We start from the raw sequence: 17,194 nt of genomic DNA, 5'->3' as shown, positions 1-17,194 counted from the left end.
GGGTTAAAAATGGGGTCAATCCCTTAGCAAAACTTGGATAAAGTTGAGCCAAAATATCGCGATTGAAAATAAATTCATGAGGAAGTGGTATCTCTTTAGGATCCACTCCAGCGTCTAGAAGTTGGTTAATGGGTAGAGAGACGTGTATTTGGTGTCCTACCCAAGATAGAGATCCAAGTCCTAGTAACCCTGCTAAATGATGGTTCAACATGGATTCTACTTCCTGGAACCAAGCCAATTTTGGGGCAGCTTTGTGATAATGGAACCAACCAGCAAAAAGCATTAACGCTGCAAAGATCAATGCACCAATTGCAGTGCAGTAAAGTTGTAATTCACTGGTTATTCCAGATGCTCGCCAAATCTGGAAGAACCCAGAGGTTATTTGTATCCCTCGAAAACCTCCACCTACATCCCCATTCAATATTTCTTGGTCTATTATTGGGCAAACTATTTGGGCACTGGGTTTGATGTGAGTGGGATCAGCCAGCCATGCTTCATAATTGGAGAAACGAGCACCGTGATAGTACATCCCACTTAGCCAAATAAAGATGATGGCTAGTTGACCAAAATGAGCGCTAAAGACTTTGCGAGAAATATCTTCCAAATTATTAGTATGGCTATCAAAATCGTGAGCATCAGCATGTAAGTTCCAGATCCAAGTGGTAGTATCAGGACCTTTAGCTAGCGTCCTTGAGAAATGACCAGGTTTGGCCCATTTTTCAAAAGATGTTTTTACAGTATCTCTATCCACTATGACCTTTACTTTCTTTACTTCTGGTTCCGGTGAACGAATGGTCATTGAATTCTCCCCTTTTCGGACGGGACTTAAATAATAAGAAACCTGCCAATAGCAATTAGTGAACTTACGAGAGATATATCTCAACTCGTTTCTCCCTTTATTTTCTAGTTTATGACTGGAGTGACTATGATACGGGAGTCAATCTGAGGCAGGTGTTCAATTCTATTATGACATATCTTTGAGGTGCTCAATGGACCGCAGGCTTTTTTCATGCAAAAAAGCCTTTTTTTTGTAATTTTAAAAAGCAACGGTGATTATTACACTACACCGTTTCTAGATGGATAAATAAATATATCTGTATATATGGATATATATATATATATATATATATATATATATATATATATATATATATATATATATATATATATATATATATATATATATATATATATATAGATATATATATTTATTTATTTATTTATTTATCCATCTATTTATACTCTCCGTATGTCCCATATAAAAGGCCATCCATTATAAATCGTTATTCATGGATCATTAATGAAAAAATTATCCGGATGGATTTTACCCCTATTAAGAAGATCCATCAACAATCCAGAATCAGAAAAGGTATTCTTTTTATATTGTAAATATATTCCTATAAGATGTCGACGAAATAGAATCTAACTTTTGGGAATATTCTAGACAAATCCCATTGATTTCGAGTCATATATTCAATAATGAAAACGATTTCCCAATAATAGAAACTCTCATTCTCCAAAGCGTCCTGTAATCTTTAACCAATTTTGTGCTTCGATGTAATTTCCCGGAGCAAGTGCTATAGCTTGTTCCCAATACTCAGCAGCTTGATCGAACCAAGCCTCCGCAGTTTCAGGATCTCCCTGTCGAATGGCTTGTTCTCCTCGGTCGGGATAGGTAAACTTGGAAAATTTTTCTTCCTTCAGAACTGTACTTGAGAGTTTCCTACCTCATACGGCTCAATCCACTATTCTTTAGTCCTCTACCAAAATTTCCAAAGAATTGGAGATGATTCATTGGGAGTTCATATTAACCAAAGGACCAAAAAAGGTCAATGACATGAGTTTCTGATTTAACTTCCAATCAATTCAATGATCAGGTTCTATCTTTTCTCCTACCCTCAAAAAGATGAAGTATATCTCTTTCTATACTTCAGATTGATTGTCCAAATCAAAGTCTTTTTGCAAGGTAACTATCTCAGTTCCGTATAGAATTTTTGGAGAGTACTCTCTGGCTGGAGTACTTCACATCTTTAGGATCTGATGCTACACCGCTGCTCAATAGCTTAGTAGATAAACTCTATTACATAAGTTGATTCCTGATTCTTGTCAATGAGCATATTTGATCGTATCAACCCGAACCTTCTTTCAATAATTGATCTTTATGGTGCTTCCATCATCAATTGAATTTATTATCCATGGAATATTTAGGCTCTATCTATTCATATTCGGGCTCCTATGAGAGTTTTTTTCGCTACAGCTGATAAAATACCGTTACTTGGGACGGTGCATATGTAGAAAGCATTTTCTTCTGTCCTTACTCGTAGTAGTTATTAACTAAGTTATTCTATGGTACAGATAGTCGCACGTAATGACAGATCAAGGCCGTATTATTAAGAGCTTGTGGTAAGGATGGGTTTCGTTCTAATGCTTGGAAATAATATTCCAAAGCCTTCGTATGTTCCCCATTACTTGTATGCACAAGACCTATATTATATAGTATATAACTTCGATCATAAGGATCAGTTTCCAGTCGCATAGCTTCATAATAATTTTGTAAAGCTTCCGCATATTCCCCTTCCGATTGAGCTGACATTCGTTACGGTCGTTCATTCCATTGAAATGATCTCCGCTTCAAAACCGTACATGAGATTCCCACCTCATACGGCTCCTCCTTTCTTTACAGTAGGTAATATGGGGAGTAATCCGTGGAATTGAAAAAAAAAAAAAAGATTCTGACCCAATATTATGAATTAACAGGGGCTAGTGTATTTCCAATGAATCTCTAGCCATCCTTCTTGCAAAGATTCTTTTCCAAATACCAAGGATCTTACTACTAGGAATGGAACCTCTAACAATTTCTTTGTTCTTAACGCCCTGTATTCTCCGGGGATTAATCACTTCAACAATCTCCGATGGTTCCATTATAAGGGTATCCGAAGTACAAACGAGATGGATGTTTGTTGTCCCAACCATTCTCACTACCCTTCAGAAAAGGGTAATGCATATGGGCTATAACGAAGCTTTTGTGTTGTCGATTTCCATACGTAGTGCTTTCTCCCCTCATGCGCGCCTATCAAATAGGTTCAACTATACAAGCAAGGCCTATTGCATAGGTGTAACCTTTCGCTCGGTACTAAAATCCTCAGGAGATGAAAGCATCTAAAGGTGCATTGACCGGGGATACACGACAGAAGGAATTGTTCTATCTCCAGAACTCACCTTCACTAAGCGTAAGTTTTATTTTACCCAATTTTTATTCCCGAATACCTTACCTTTTCTTTCCCCAAAAAAGAAGAACGGAAAAAATATCAAATCACACCATCTCTGTAATAGGTAAATGCTTCTTTCTCCCCTGGAGCCATCGGGATTATTCGCAATAATATATCTGCTACAATTGTGAAGGTCTTATCAATAAAATTGTCATTTCTCTTTCTCAAGCTCAAAGAATAATGGAATGGTGAATTTTTTTCGAATGACCTTGCCCCCCTCAATAAATCCGTAGTAGGAGTCAATGTTAGTTTGAGGACTAGGCTCCTCTAGCTCTAGGTCCTCTCTCTTTGTTTCTAGCTGCTTAATTCTTTCCTCATCCAATTTTTGAGTTTCCTGTAGGTTTAGCAAAGTTTCTTGTTTGACTTCCTCTGCTTCCTGTAGGTCCTGTTGTGTATCTTGTAGGATGCCTTTTCCTTTGGATGAGGTAGACCTAGTTACAGGCCTTCTCACATAGGTGATAGGAGACATAGGGGAGTTTTGGGCTGAGGATCCTTCTTCTTGATTTTTTATAGGAGGAGCCATCTTCTCATGTTTTTTAGGTGAGTCCTCAATAACAATGGGAACCCTTGTTGGAGTTTGGGGCTTTCCCTGCCTTATCCTTGTACTTTTCCTTGTTCTGAAGTACAAGGGGATCTGCCTCTATCTTTTGCCTTTTTGTTTGATAGGGGTGCTAAGGGTAGTGAGGGCCTCCACTGCCTCTCTCTCAGTGGGTTCTAGAGACACACTAGGTGACTCCTCCTTGTCTTATGCCTCCTTTTTTCCATTTCCCTTTTCCTCTATGTTTTTCCCTTCTTCTTCTCCTTCTGGATCGTCATCTTCTTTATCAATTTCCTCCTTGACATCTTCCTTTGCTTCTTCATCACCTTCCTTCTCTTTCTCTTCTTCTTCGTCCTCATCTATCTCATCTTCATCCCTCTTTTCTTCTTCTCCTTTTGTTTCAGTTTCTTCCTCATCCTTTTCACTGACAGTAGGACTAATGTCATATGTGAGGGCCTTGATATCCTCCTCTGTCTGCATGTCTCTGAAAATTTCCCATTGGATAGGAATTTTGAGGTTGTGGAGGGCATATTCTATGATGATTCTAATTAACCCATGGTGGGCTAACTGTTGGTGGTTTCCCTCCTGCACCTTTATGCTTGTATCTATCTGTGATTGCAGAAGGAAGTATGGTATGATGAGCCTATGGTGAGGAGATGTTTCTGCTTCAAACCTCAATTCTTCAAGAAGCCTAAAGTAATACCCATAAACCACACTATACCTACCTTCACATGATATGTATTTAATAAGGTGGTAGCTTACATCATTCCAGTGGTATGGTAGTTTTGTTCTCCTTACTCCATTCTTGTCCTCAATGGGCTCTTCTCCCTCTAAAAAGAATTTCTTCTTGGCAATCTGGATATCTCCCTTGTCTTCCCTTCTCCAATGCACTCCTAGGGGAAATGTGATAATCTTGCTTATGAGTTTAGGGTTGAGCTCTATGGAGAGGCCTCTCACCACAACAGTGGCATGGGCTCTGGTCAATGAAATGAGGGAGAGAGAAAACTCCATCATAATACCCCCTTAATTTCTCAAAATACCCCATCCAATTATGCCTCGTGAAGATTTCTAACATAGGAGGGTGTTGGTGGATTCTCACAGTGTTAATGGGCTCCATTCTATTAAACCCCCCCTATCATTTTGGCTAGTGACTTTTGAGGAGCAGAGATGGTTGATACAAATTTTAATGCAGAGGTAATTGGGACTGAAATAATTTTGGATTCAACTCCCTTACACAGCTGCCAAATTCACTCAAACTAGGAGATTTTTCTGAGCAATTCACTTGGAAAAAGGGAAGTAAATACAGAGCCTACCTCCTCGTGGTGTTTGTTGTAGCCAACCCCTATGTATCCCCTTCTGAAACTACTCTCGGCCAATCCTGTAGACTGTCTGACTGTATCCTATAGGATTCCTGTGTGATCCTGTAGGATTTCCTGTGTAATCCTGTAGGAAGTCTTGTGTAGGAGAAAGGTGGAATTTTTCTTTTTTGTGGGTTACCTGGGTATGAGAGCGACTTTGCTAGAGTTATACCCAAGGAGATGAATGCATGAGTGCATGGGGATCAATGATTATTTCCTCTTATGGTCGAGTTGAGTGAGGTGGTGTGCTGGCAGCGGAGGTACGTTTTCTATTTTTGGACCGTTGGTCCCCACTACCACCTCATCATTCCCCTCTCCTCATAATCAACTCCCACTTCATGCATCCATAGACTTAACTGCTTTTGTCCTTCTCCTTTCTTCTTTTACTTGACTGCTGCCATGTGTGGGAGGACCAACTGTTTTTTCTTCGTCGACTGAAAGAAGGTGGCCAAGTTCACTGGCCACCCTTCACTTATAAACCAACTGACTCACAAACTTTACATTTTTTTGACTACATAATGCAAATGAGAGAGTGAAGTGAGATACTTACCTGTGGTGCTAATACCTTGATGCAGTTTGTTGAAGACATAAGGTGCTTGTTGTGTGTTGGTTGCATGTTATTTTTCTTTCCTTTTTTATTGCTATCTGATGATTCCCTTGATGTGCAAGTACCTGGTGTTGAAGATGATGGTGTTGCTGCTGCTCTAGAGCTTCTTCTGCCCTTAGATCTTCATGCTGGAAGCTTGCTGCTACTCATGATTTTTATTCTGTGGGATAGACTACTATAGGATTTCTTACAGGATGTCCTGTAGCTGCTTCTCCCTCAGAATTTTTAATCATTTCCTCAGCTGGGATTTTGAAGATAGTGACATGGGTAGAGAGGAGGTCTAGGAGTGTGAATAATGAGGGATACACTCAGGTGTTGCTCCCTTCTTCCCCCTATTTCATTTTTTTCTCTATATTTTCTCTTGAGGACTGTGAATTTTGTTTTAAAAACTGATTTTCTTTATGATGAATGCAAGGGTGATCAAGGTGGAGAGAGGTATTGTAATGAAGTTGTGATGTAGGGATGTTATATTTTTTATTTATTTTTTGACATGGAAAGCCATTTTCTCGCCTTAGGGTCACTTCCTGTCGGATTCCCAAGCCACTGTAATTCCTACAAGATCATCCTGTAGGATTTTAGGGGATCCCGTAGGTTTACAGGGGATCCTGTAGAAAACACAGTCCCCTTGTAAACTGAAGCAAAGGAGTGAAAAAAATGAAAGAAATGGTGGAGTGATGAATGATGATGGGTGGAAAAATAAAAATGTGAGTGAAATATTTCCCTTTTTTATTCTCCCTTGTTCTATGATCATCCTCTTGCTGACCTACAAACAAAATTTTTTCATGATATTTTTTTTATTTTTTTATTTTTTTGTATTTTCTTTTTTTTTTAAGACAATTAGTCTGCCTCTAAGAGATTTTCATTCTAGCTGTTTGCCTTGGGCGCCTCAAGAGAGATTTTCACCCAGGGATCTTTTTATTTCTTTCTTTTTTCTTTTCTTTTTTTTTGATACCATTGGGCCGCCCCAGGAGGTTTTCATCCCAATAGTGGGACTCAGGCGCCTCATGGAGGTTTTCACCTGAATCCTTATTTTGCTTTTATTTTTCTCTCAGTGATTTGATGAGGCGGGAGCTGAAACTTGCTCCACCACCATCACTATTTTATTGATACCATCAATGAAATCTTTCTTTGACAATGGCCTCTTGTAAACTTTCAGTCTGTGCCCATTAATAAGTAAAGGAATGGCCTCTGCATCTATCGTTTTAATCTACACTTAACCATTATCATGAAATCTCTCTATAACATAAGGCCCTAACCATCTTGTCCTTAACTTGCCCTTAAATTCTTTATATTTGGAGTCATATAACAAGGCCCAATCACCTTCTTGAAATTTCTTATCCTTGATGTTCTTATCGAGCTAGATCTTTCTCTGAAGTTGAGTTACCTCTGTGTGTAGGAGGGCCTGCATTCTGAATTCATCTAAACCATTCAACTGGAGAAATCTCTCTTGTTTTGCACTGCTAAGATCTAGATCTAGTTGGGCTTCCATCCTCAATGTGTTATACTCAATCTCAATGGACAGCAAGGCCTTTTTCCCATAGACTGGCTCATAGGGTGTGAATCTAGTGGTGGTCTTCCAAGCAGTATTATAGGCCCAGGTGGCCTCAACTAGTCTATCTACACAATATTTCTTGCTATTGCTAACCACTTTGGTCAAGATGCCCTCCAACACTCTATTGGTCACCTCCACTTGCCCATTAGCTTGTGGGTGATAGGGAGTGGAGGTCCTAAGCTTGATCTTGTGCTGGCTAAGCAAGTCTTCAACCATGGTGGAGGTAAACTGGTTACCTTGATCAGTGACAAGTTCTCTAGGGCACCCAAATTTGTAAAATACATTCTCCCTTAAGAACTCAGACACCTTTTCCTCTTTTGTTGCCTTAATTGCCTTGGTTTAAGTAAACTTAGTTAGATAGTCAGTGCACACAATGATATATTTCTTTTGCTTGGAAGGAGGGTCAATAGGTCCAATGAAGCCCATGCCCCATTTTTCAAATGGCTCAAAAGTCACTTGAGGTTGTAGAGGAATCTCATCTCTTAGAGTAGGATTTCCCATCCTTTGGCAGCAATCACACTGACTAATATATCTTTTAACATCCTGATGAAGAGTGGGCCAATAATACCCAACTTGTAACACTTTAAATGATGTCTTCTTTGCTGTGAAGTGATCTGCACAAGGCCCATCATGACAGGTCAGAAGGATGTCAAAGGCTTCCTCCTCCCTGACACATCTTCTCAGAATTTGATCTGGGCCAAGTTTGAATAGGTTGCCCCCAATCCAGGTGAAGGGGGCGCTCTTCCTAACAATCTTACTTTTCTCTTTGGAGGAAAGATTCAGTGGGAACTGTGAAGATACCAAATAGTTTGCTATGTCAGCAAACCATGGAGAGAGAAATGAAATGGTGAATAAGTTCTCATCCGATAACTGATCATTGACCATTCCCTCTTCACCTACAGGAAAAGTTAATCTGGACAAAAAGTTTGCAACAACATTTTCCTTGTCAGGATTATCAAAAATAGTTAGATCAAACTGCTGTAATAAAAGTAACCATTTAATAATACGGGCATTCACATCAGGTTTATTCATTAAATATTTGATTGCAGCATGCTCAATATGTACAAATGTTTGATAGCCTGCAATATAAGGCCTAAATTTGTTCAATGAATGCACAATAGCTAGGAGATCCTTTTTGGTCACTCTGTAGTTTAGTTCGGCCTTTGACAGATTATTACTGATAAAGTAAATGGCATAAGGAAATTTCTCATCTATTTGTCCTAGGGCTGCTCCTATGGCTTTGTGTGAGGCATCAGCATGAATATGAAAAGGAAGGGCCCAATTTGGGCCTTGGAGAATTGGTGCAGTGGTGAACTTGTCCTTCAGGATGTCCAGTGCCTCTTGACAGCTTTTTGACCATACAAACTCAGAATCTTTGTCCAATAACCCAAATAAAGGAGAAGCCAAATTGTTGAAGTCTTTTATAAACATTTGGTAGTATCTAGCTAACCCTAGGAAACTTCTGACATCTCTCTGCTTTTGTGGAGGTGGGACCCTTTGGATGATAACTATTTTGTTTGGGTCCACCTGCAGTCCTTGTTGAGATATTGAATGTACTAGCACGGTCCCTGCAGTCATCAAGAATTCACATTTCTCGGGACTGAGAGACAGGTTCATTTCAATGCATTTGTGTAAAATCTTACCTAAGTTGGACAAAGCCTCCTCGAAATCACCTCCATAAGGTGTGAAATCATCCATATATATTTCTACCGCATCATGGACTAACTTGGAAAAAATACTTAGGACTGCTCTCTGAAAAGTGGCAGGAGCATTGCATAGGCAAAAAGGAAGGACCCTATAGGTGAAAGTACCCCAAGGACAAGTGAAGGTGGTTTTATCCTAGTCTTCCAGGGTAATCTAGATTTGATTGTACCCACTGAATCCATCTAAGAAAGAGAAAAACCTTTTCCCTGCCAGGCCATCTAGCACTTGGTCGATGAAAGGTAGAGGGAAATGGTCCTTCTTTGTGGCTTTATTTAACTCCCTGTAATCGACACAAATTCTCCAATTACCATTTTTCTTTGGAACCAACACCAAAGGAGAGACCCACTCACTATCTGAGATAGGGTAAATGAATCCTGCATCTAGTAGTTTTTGCAGTTCTTCTTTGACTATATCTTTAAGAGCTGGATTCATCCTCCTTTGGGGTTGCTAGACTGGCTTGCAACCTTCCTTTATATAAATATGGTGAGTACACACCAAGGGGTGCACTCCCTTCATTTCTTGGTAACTCCAAGCAAAGGAATCCAGGTGTTCCTTTAGCATGTTGCACAACTTTTCTTCTTGAGAACAGAAGAGATGGATTTATTTTCAAAGTTCTCTCGGGACCGATTTCTATGGTTTTGACATGGATAGGGTTGGAATCGGCTAAGCATAGATCCAATTGATGGTTTTTTTGGGTTTCCTTTACTACTTCCTCTAAGGACAATGTACTGGGGGTTGGACTTTGGAGTATGTGTTCGATCAAATCATCTTCATCCTGCTATCCCCCTCCCATGGTTGTTTCTAAGGTATAGAGTTGGGTGGAATAAACTTCATCTTCCTCCTCCTCTTCTAGCCACAAAGGTAAGTCATGTTCTAGAGATGGCTGAGCAGGAGGGTATAGGACTAACTGCTTGGACATATGCCCATTCTTGATGGTCATATTTCCAGCTCTGCAGCTAATGTAAGCATCGGCAGTGGCTAACCAAGGCCTCCCAAGGATGAGAGGGTAACCAGTAAGATTAGCCTTAGGCTATAGAACTAGGAAATCTACAGGGTATTCCCAAGAATCAATGGAGACCATCACATCCTCCACATTCCCCTCAGGTGTCACTGTGGAGCGGTCTGCAAGTTGTAGAACTATTGTGGTCTTCCTCAATCAACCTTGGAGGTTGAGAATCATCATGGTGTCCTTGGTCATCACATTAATGGAAGCCCCAAGATCGATCAAAGTGTGTGGGACAATGGTGCCATTGATGTGCACATCTACTACAAGGCTTCCAGGGTCCAAATACTTTGGACATATTACCTGCCCCAACATTAAGTCGAACAATTGTCCAATGACATTAATGGTAGGGTCATCTCTTTTTTGCCTCCTTGGATGCTTGAATCACTTCTCCTTAATCAAGTTGTTGTAAATATATATATCCTTGATAGCTTGGAGAAGTGGAATTTTGACACAAAGGTTTTTCAATTCTCCCAGAATTTCAGTCTCTTCTGTGCTAGGCTAGGGTGGTTGGGTTAATCTCTCGGGAAAGGGTGGTGGATTTACTTTAAGCACGCTTTCCTCTCTTTCTTCCTCAATCCCCCTGGGTGGAGGTAGAGATTGGTTGTCTAGGAGTACTCTCCCAGAACTCAGGTTGATTTCCTAAATCTCCATAGCATAAGCTGGACATGATGTCTCTCCACTATATACTTATTGTGCATGTCTATTGTTTGGGTTCAGATTTGCCTAGGCAGGTATCTGGGGTTGTTTAGGTGGAGCAAAGTGTAGAAGCTGTGGTTGGGGAGGTGGTGAAGGCAATAAATCGGGAACATTGTTGTATTGGGACCTCCATCCCTAGGGCAGTGCATTCCACTGAGGTTGTGGTGGAGCATATGGTTGAAATGACTGACTAGATTCCTGGGAATGATACTAAGGTGCAAAGGACCAAGGAGGAGGTGTAGACCAAGAAGGATGAGCAGGGTGTCCCCAAGAAGGTATGGATGTGGTATATTTGGGGTTGTAATATGCATGGGATGACCCTTGCATGCCCTACTGGTATGGCCTAGGCCCATGAGGTCTCCTTTGCTTTATATAGCAGAGATGCTTAGTGACCCCTTCATCTCCTTGATATACAGCTTTGAGTCTAGGTAAAGAGGGGCACTTGTCTGTGGAGTGGTTTTCTTCACAGACTAAGAAAATTTCAATAGAAATCAATGGACATTTGTTCCTAGGGTGCCTCCTGGTGCATTTAGGACAAAAAATTGCCAAGGCTCTCTCTGCTTCCTCCTGCTTTCTCTTAATGTGCATAGTTTCCATCTGCAGGGAAAGGGTTTGCAACATCTCACTTTTGAAATCCTCCATCATATTTCCAATTTCACCCTTGATGGATGAATTGGAAGAGGATAGACTGACCATAGGTTAACTAACCCTACCCTTTTTCCTGGCTGCCCTAGAATGGTTTCTAAAGACAGTCTTGATATCCTCATAGGATAACTGGTAGATATCCCCTCCTGCTAACAAGTGTAGGGTATCCAGAAGGTCTTCCCTTACTCCTCTAAGTAGGACCAGCTTTAGTGACTCAAGGTCAAGTGTGCACCTAGTCCTTTTGTAGCTAAGCTAGAATCTTTCTTCATAATCCTCTAGGGATTCATCATTGCCTAAGGTCATCCCAAAAATTTCTTCTTTAGTGTCTTTAGACCTATAGTAGTCTCGATACTTGTTGTTGAAGGCTTGTTGCATCTAGGCCCACGTTGTAATGCTATCTCTAAGTAAAACCACGAACCAGCGCAAAGTTGCATCCTTGAGAGTGGATGGAAATAGTTTCAACTTCTGCTCATCATTTGTATAGTCATAGGTTCGGCATATGACAACAAACTCAAATAAGAAAGTTTCTGGGTCTTCTATGGTTAGGCCATGAAAATGAGGAAGGGCAGAAGGGCTTATATTTTTCATCTTAGTATCCCCATTGGTTTCCTTGATGGGGAAGTCACCCTCAACTCTTTCTCTATTTCCCCTGTCATTTCTGTTTTCAGCTATAGGTTCAGTAGGAATGGGTCCTCCTTCTTCTTCTTCTCCTCTAGGTTCTTCAAATATGTCTGGTTTCTCACCTAAGGGTTCCTCCAGTTCACAGCCACCGAAGAAGAGGGAAGGTTAGCTGTTGGTGGGGGTATTTGGCAAAAATTTCCCTAAGTTGTTACTATTCCTACGAGGCATGAAAAGAAATGTTTTTGTTTGGTTTTGTTATTTTTTCAAACTTTGAAAGTGATTGCAGAATTGAAATTGCAGACTAAATGAAAACTACTGATTGAATGAAAATATTAACTACTTGATTGAAATCTAACTTGCAGAATGGAAAGGAAAGAAAAGAATGCATAATGAAAAGGAAGCAAACTAAATTATTTTTATAGAAATGAAACTAAGAGCAAAATATAGAAACAAGAAATAGATGAAAAAAAGCAGTAATCACATAGTACTCAGACACCTCCCTAAAATGGCACCAAAATGTGATGAGCACTAGTATTGCAGCAAGAATGATGCAACCCCTGAAGCTACCAGCTTTAATTTATCAACCCCGATTCATACAAACTTGGAGGTGACAATGCTATATACAAAAGTTCAAGTGATGGTTCTGCCTTTTATAATTGTTCAGCTGGCGAGAGACCACCAGGGTTTTCAAGCCAGACTTCTATGGATTCAGAAGAAGCTTGATTGCTAATGAAATAAAGAGATACCTACTCTAGGAGAAATCTTATCTACTGCAAATAAGGAAAATGACTGAAATCCTATGCTAAAAACACACCATTATCTAACTAACTATTGAGAAACTACTCTTTACAAGAATTCCGAGCCAACATGTATGAAATTCTACTATATAAAGAATGGAAATTCAAGACATCAAACATCACTATTGTGCATGTAAAGGATTTAAATAAATATGTTTTGTTCTTTTTATTCTTTTTCTAGAAAGTCAAGTGTAAACCCTAATCTCTTTTGGTGATGTGGCAAGTGGCTTAGCGATGTTGGTGGATGGTTGGGAGGTTTAGGAGATTATTGGGAGGTTTGGGAGACCCTTGGGTGACCTGGTGTGGCTTCCCATAGGTTTTCCCTCAATTCAGCCTCAAAATAGGCCACTACAGGAAAACCTATAGGATGTGCTAGAAACCTACAAGATTCCCTGTATTTCTACAAGATACAACTGAGAGAAAAACGATGGTTGCTGGAGGTGATGGAAGGCTTAGGAAAAGTGGTGGATGGGTTGAATGGAGTGATAAAATGCCTAGGATCACTCAGAACTCAAAAACAAGGTTAGGAGATGGTTGGATTCGCTCAACATGCTTGGAGGAATTTATATGTAAAATGATGAGATTGGTGGAGATTTTGGTGAAAGAAACGGGTGATTATGAATGGATGAAGTTGGAAGGTGGTTGCCTGATATGAGATCCCTTTAGACTTCTGAAGCACCTACTCTGCATCAAACATTTAAAATTGCCACAAAGTCATGTAAACAAGAAGAATTCTAACAAGCTAAAAAAACAAAATTTAATGAACTAGTTGTCTACTTCATGCATGAGGAAAATTGTTGAATAAAATGGAATCATGGATGAGATCTACTGAAATACCAAAGATGGAAGAGATGACAACTAAATCCTACACTTGAAAAAAAGATCAAATGCTAGTTTAAGTACAGTAAACTCTAAATCTTATGAGGAAATGGAAATCTATCTTTTTAGGGTTGCTTAAGGATCTTTTCCTCAAATCATGATCCCTGAGGGAAGAGGTGAGGCCAAGACACCTACTGAAAGCTTTGTGGTGCTCCTTTTATCTCTTCTAACCTGCTACTGAAGTAAAGCACAAATGGAAGCAAACTAATAAACAACTAATGAAATCCATAGTACTTGTAATGTAATACTTCTAGAGACAATTTAACCATGAATCTATGAAACTAAGCTAAGCATACAGATACAAGAAGAGGAGACTTTGTTGTTAGGGTTGGGCCCTAACCCAAGAGCTTCAACCCTCTCAATTAACTCAGGGCTGGATCAAGAAAAAGCTCATTTTCATTATCAAAACATAATATTACATCAATGTCTTCCACAAGTTTGGAGCTCACAAACAACTAGTGTTTTTACAACAAAAAAATCAAATCCTAATGAGGCTCTAGGCCTCTCTACTTATACAACTAAAGTCTCCAATAACTTCCTTAAATCTAGGGAGTCTAGGCCCCCAAACTCGAGATGAACTAACTCTTTGTCTATCACTTGCTCTGCTGCCTTTTGATCTTCATGGTTTGGCTGCTTACACTCCGATTTGGTGTGATTAATGGAGGGATATTCGAATGGGGGAGGAGTAAATGAGGAGGATTTACCTCCTACAATCTCTGTCCCTTGTCCCATTTGGGTTTCAAACCTTAGTCTTTCCAAAATTCCTTGATTTTCTCTTCCAAACCTGCATTCAATGCATATTAGTCCACTAGGAATAATATCTCACTTTAACTCATCTCATTAAACAAAATATAATCGAAACATGTAATAAGGTATGAGAAGAGTTGATTTGACTAAGCTAGGAGGTGAATTAAGGCCCATATAACTACCCAATGATGAGGCTCATCAAGTAGTTTGAAGTATGGTCCATCGATATTGAAGAGACACATATGGGCATTTAATATTCTTGTTGGAAAGTGATGCCACCAATCAAGTAGCTACAGCTTTGGACAACATACTTCTCTTCCATTATTTCCCTTTGTATATGCCTGATATGTACTTAATTAATAAGATTGTAAATGAATTTACAACCACAAAGAGAGATTTATGCAAGATGACCTGTTACCTCCAAATTTATTACAACCAATTTTGATTGCAATCGATACTCGAGTGTAGCCAAAGCTTGTCATAGCATCATAAATAATAAATCTCCTAAATGAAAACCTCTATGAGGCATCTCAGGAAAACTCTAGGGTTGAAAACCTCTCTGAGGCATCCCAAGAGCAAAATAAAGAGAAAAAATAATAAATATCCCTAGGTGAAAACCTCCCTTGAGACATCTAGGGAAGGCATGCAGGTTGAAAACCTCCTCTAAGGCAACCTATGTGTCTCAAAAAAAGAGAAAAAAAGAAAAGAAAGAAAAGGATAACAAGGAAGAAGCTTATATCATATTTGCTAACCTCTCTTTTGTTTTACAGAATTGTACACAGTGGCATTTTTCTTGGCTACAGGCCAAGACCTACAAGCTATCATCCATTCCTCCATCCATACACCTCATATCCATCCTCTCCATTCATATTACTATCTCTCTCCACCATCCCATCATTAAGAAATCCAAATATCACCTCCTCTCTGTGATGCTACACAAAGGACCCGTATTGCTACAGGAAGGTCCTCTAATGCTACAAGAAGATCCTGTCGAGCTATAGGAGGGAGATTCGAGGAGGAAAATAAAACCAAAGACCATCCAAACTCTGAGAAATTATAAATAAGGTCCTCTTATGACTTCTCCATCATCGATCAACCACCCATCCACTCATTTCACCAAAACTTTTCTCAAATTCTCCATTTTATCCTTCCTTAAGAAAAAAAAAATACAAAAGCTATTATTTTCTATCTCTACAGTGTCTACACTACTCCTCCATGAATCTAACCCTATCCTTATATCTTATCATCATCTCCCTCATCTCCCTCATGCAAACTCAAGACTTCAAGGGGAGAGAAAAACACTGCTACAAGAAAAAACTCCCCCCTGTAGCAGCATGTGTAACCAAACAATAATCACTAATATTATTTTTTTTCCACCACTAGAAGGGATGATGAAGCTTTGTTTGCAGGTATGAATACACACTTCATTCTTATGGAATATTTCCAAGAGGAACAACAACTTGGATATAAGAAGAGGCACCTACAAACACACAACAAAAGCAACAGTCAAGGTAGAATCAAGAATGAAGACATGCATAGGAAATAAATCAAAGAGGTCAACTCCCTTAATCATAATGATATATGGTCCAACTCTAGCATGCAACCCTCTACAACGGTTTGATCCAAAGGTAGGCTCAGTTATGGCAAACCTAACCTCCTCCCTCTGCATAAAAATGACAAAAATGTGTTATAAGCGAGAAAAGGTGTTTAATAGGTTGGAGGTGGCCAATGAACTTGGCCACCCTCAACTAGTAAACTAAAGTGTGAGATAAGTCACCCATGCAATTTGGAAATATCAAATCAAAGCAAAGTGGTGTCCTCGAAGATTAGGGTGATAATCACGAGGAGGGAGAAATATGATAACAATTAGTGGGGACAATGGTCCAAAAGAGGAAACTCATGTTAATGCCAAGTCACTAGAGAGCTCCAAGATTTTAACCAAAAGAGGATATTACGTATTAGCTGGAATTCATTTTTACCATAACGAATTCCAAAAATAGGTAGAGGACGGACAAGCTATTGCATCGAGTAGCCTAGAGTGCCACTAAGGAGCTTCAAACCCTTCCTACAAAGTGCTACAAGAGAAAGCTATAGGCAAGCCTACAATTGCGACAGAAGGACTGAGAGGAGCTATAGGAGGAGTTGGGAGGAGAAAAAGGAGTCACAATGGCTCGATATTATCTCAAAATATTTATGCACATCCATAATTGTTTAGTTAAGAAGTGATACCCTCCTTATTTGTTTCTACACCCAATTTCATGAGAAATTTGCTTGAAAGTAAGAGCCTATAGTAATCAATTGATTAGTAGGGGGTCCTTTTGGAAGTTTGTTGTGGTTAAGATAAGAGAAAATAGTTTGGTTGATATCAATTCCAGCACCCTTCTTCCTCACTATTACCAAGCATTGTGCCATTGTTTCACCACTTGGACTCTTTGAATTTTTTTGAATTCCACACCTACATAGGATCAAGGAGTAATAAAAAAGAGATAGGGGGAGGATTTAACAGAGGGGACCCTTAGCCCTGCTGGAGAATTCATCAACACCCTCATGTAGTTGACATATTTATAAACCACCAGTGGTTGGGTTTCTTTGAGCTGCTAAAGGGGTATGATGATGATCTTGCCCATGAATTTTCCATGGCATTACACTCTCAAAAGGAAGATAGTGCCACAGCTATTGTCAGAGGGTTGGAAATCGCTCTCAATCCTAAAACCATCAAAAAAGTGACCGCCTTGCCTCTAGGGATTAGATGGGTCAAAGAATACAAGCAAGTGT

The sequence above is a fragment of the Pinus tabuliformis genome, chromosome X (assembly GCF_031772625.1).
Source record: "Pinus tabuliformis cultivar Carrire ecotype Pingquan chromosome X, CPIR1, whole genome shotgun sequence".
NCBI lineage: Eukaryota > Viridiplantae > Streptophyta > Pinopsida > Pinales > Pinaceae > Pinus > Pinus tabuliformis.
The sequence above is the reverse complement of the archived record's forward strand: the minus strand, read 5'-3'. Positions refer to the sequence as shown.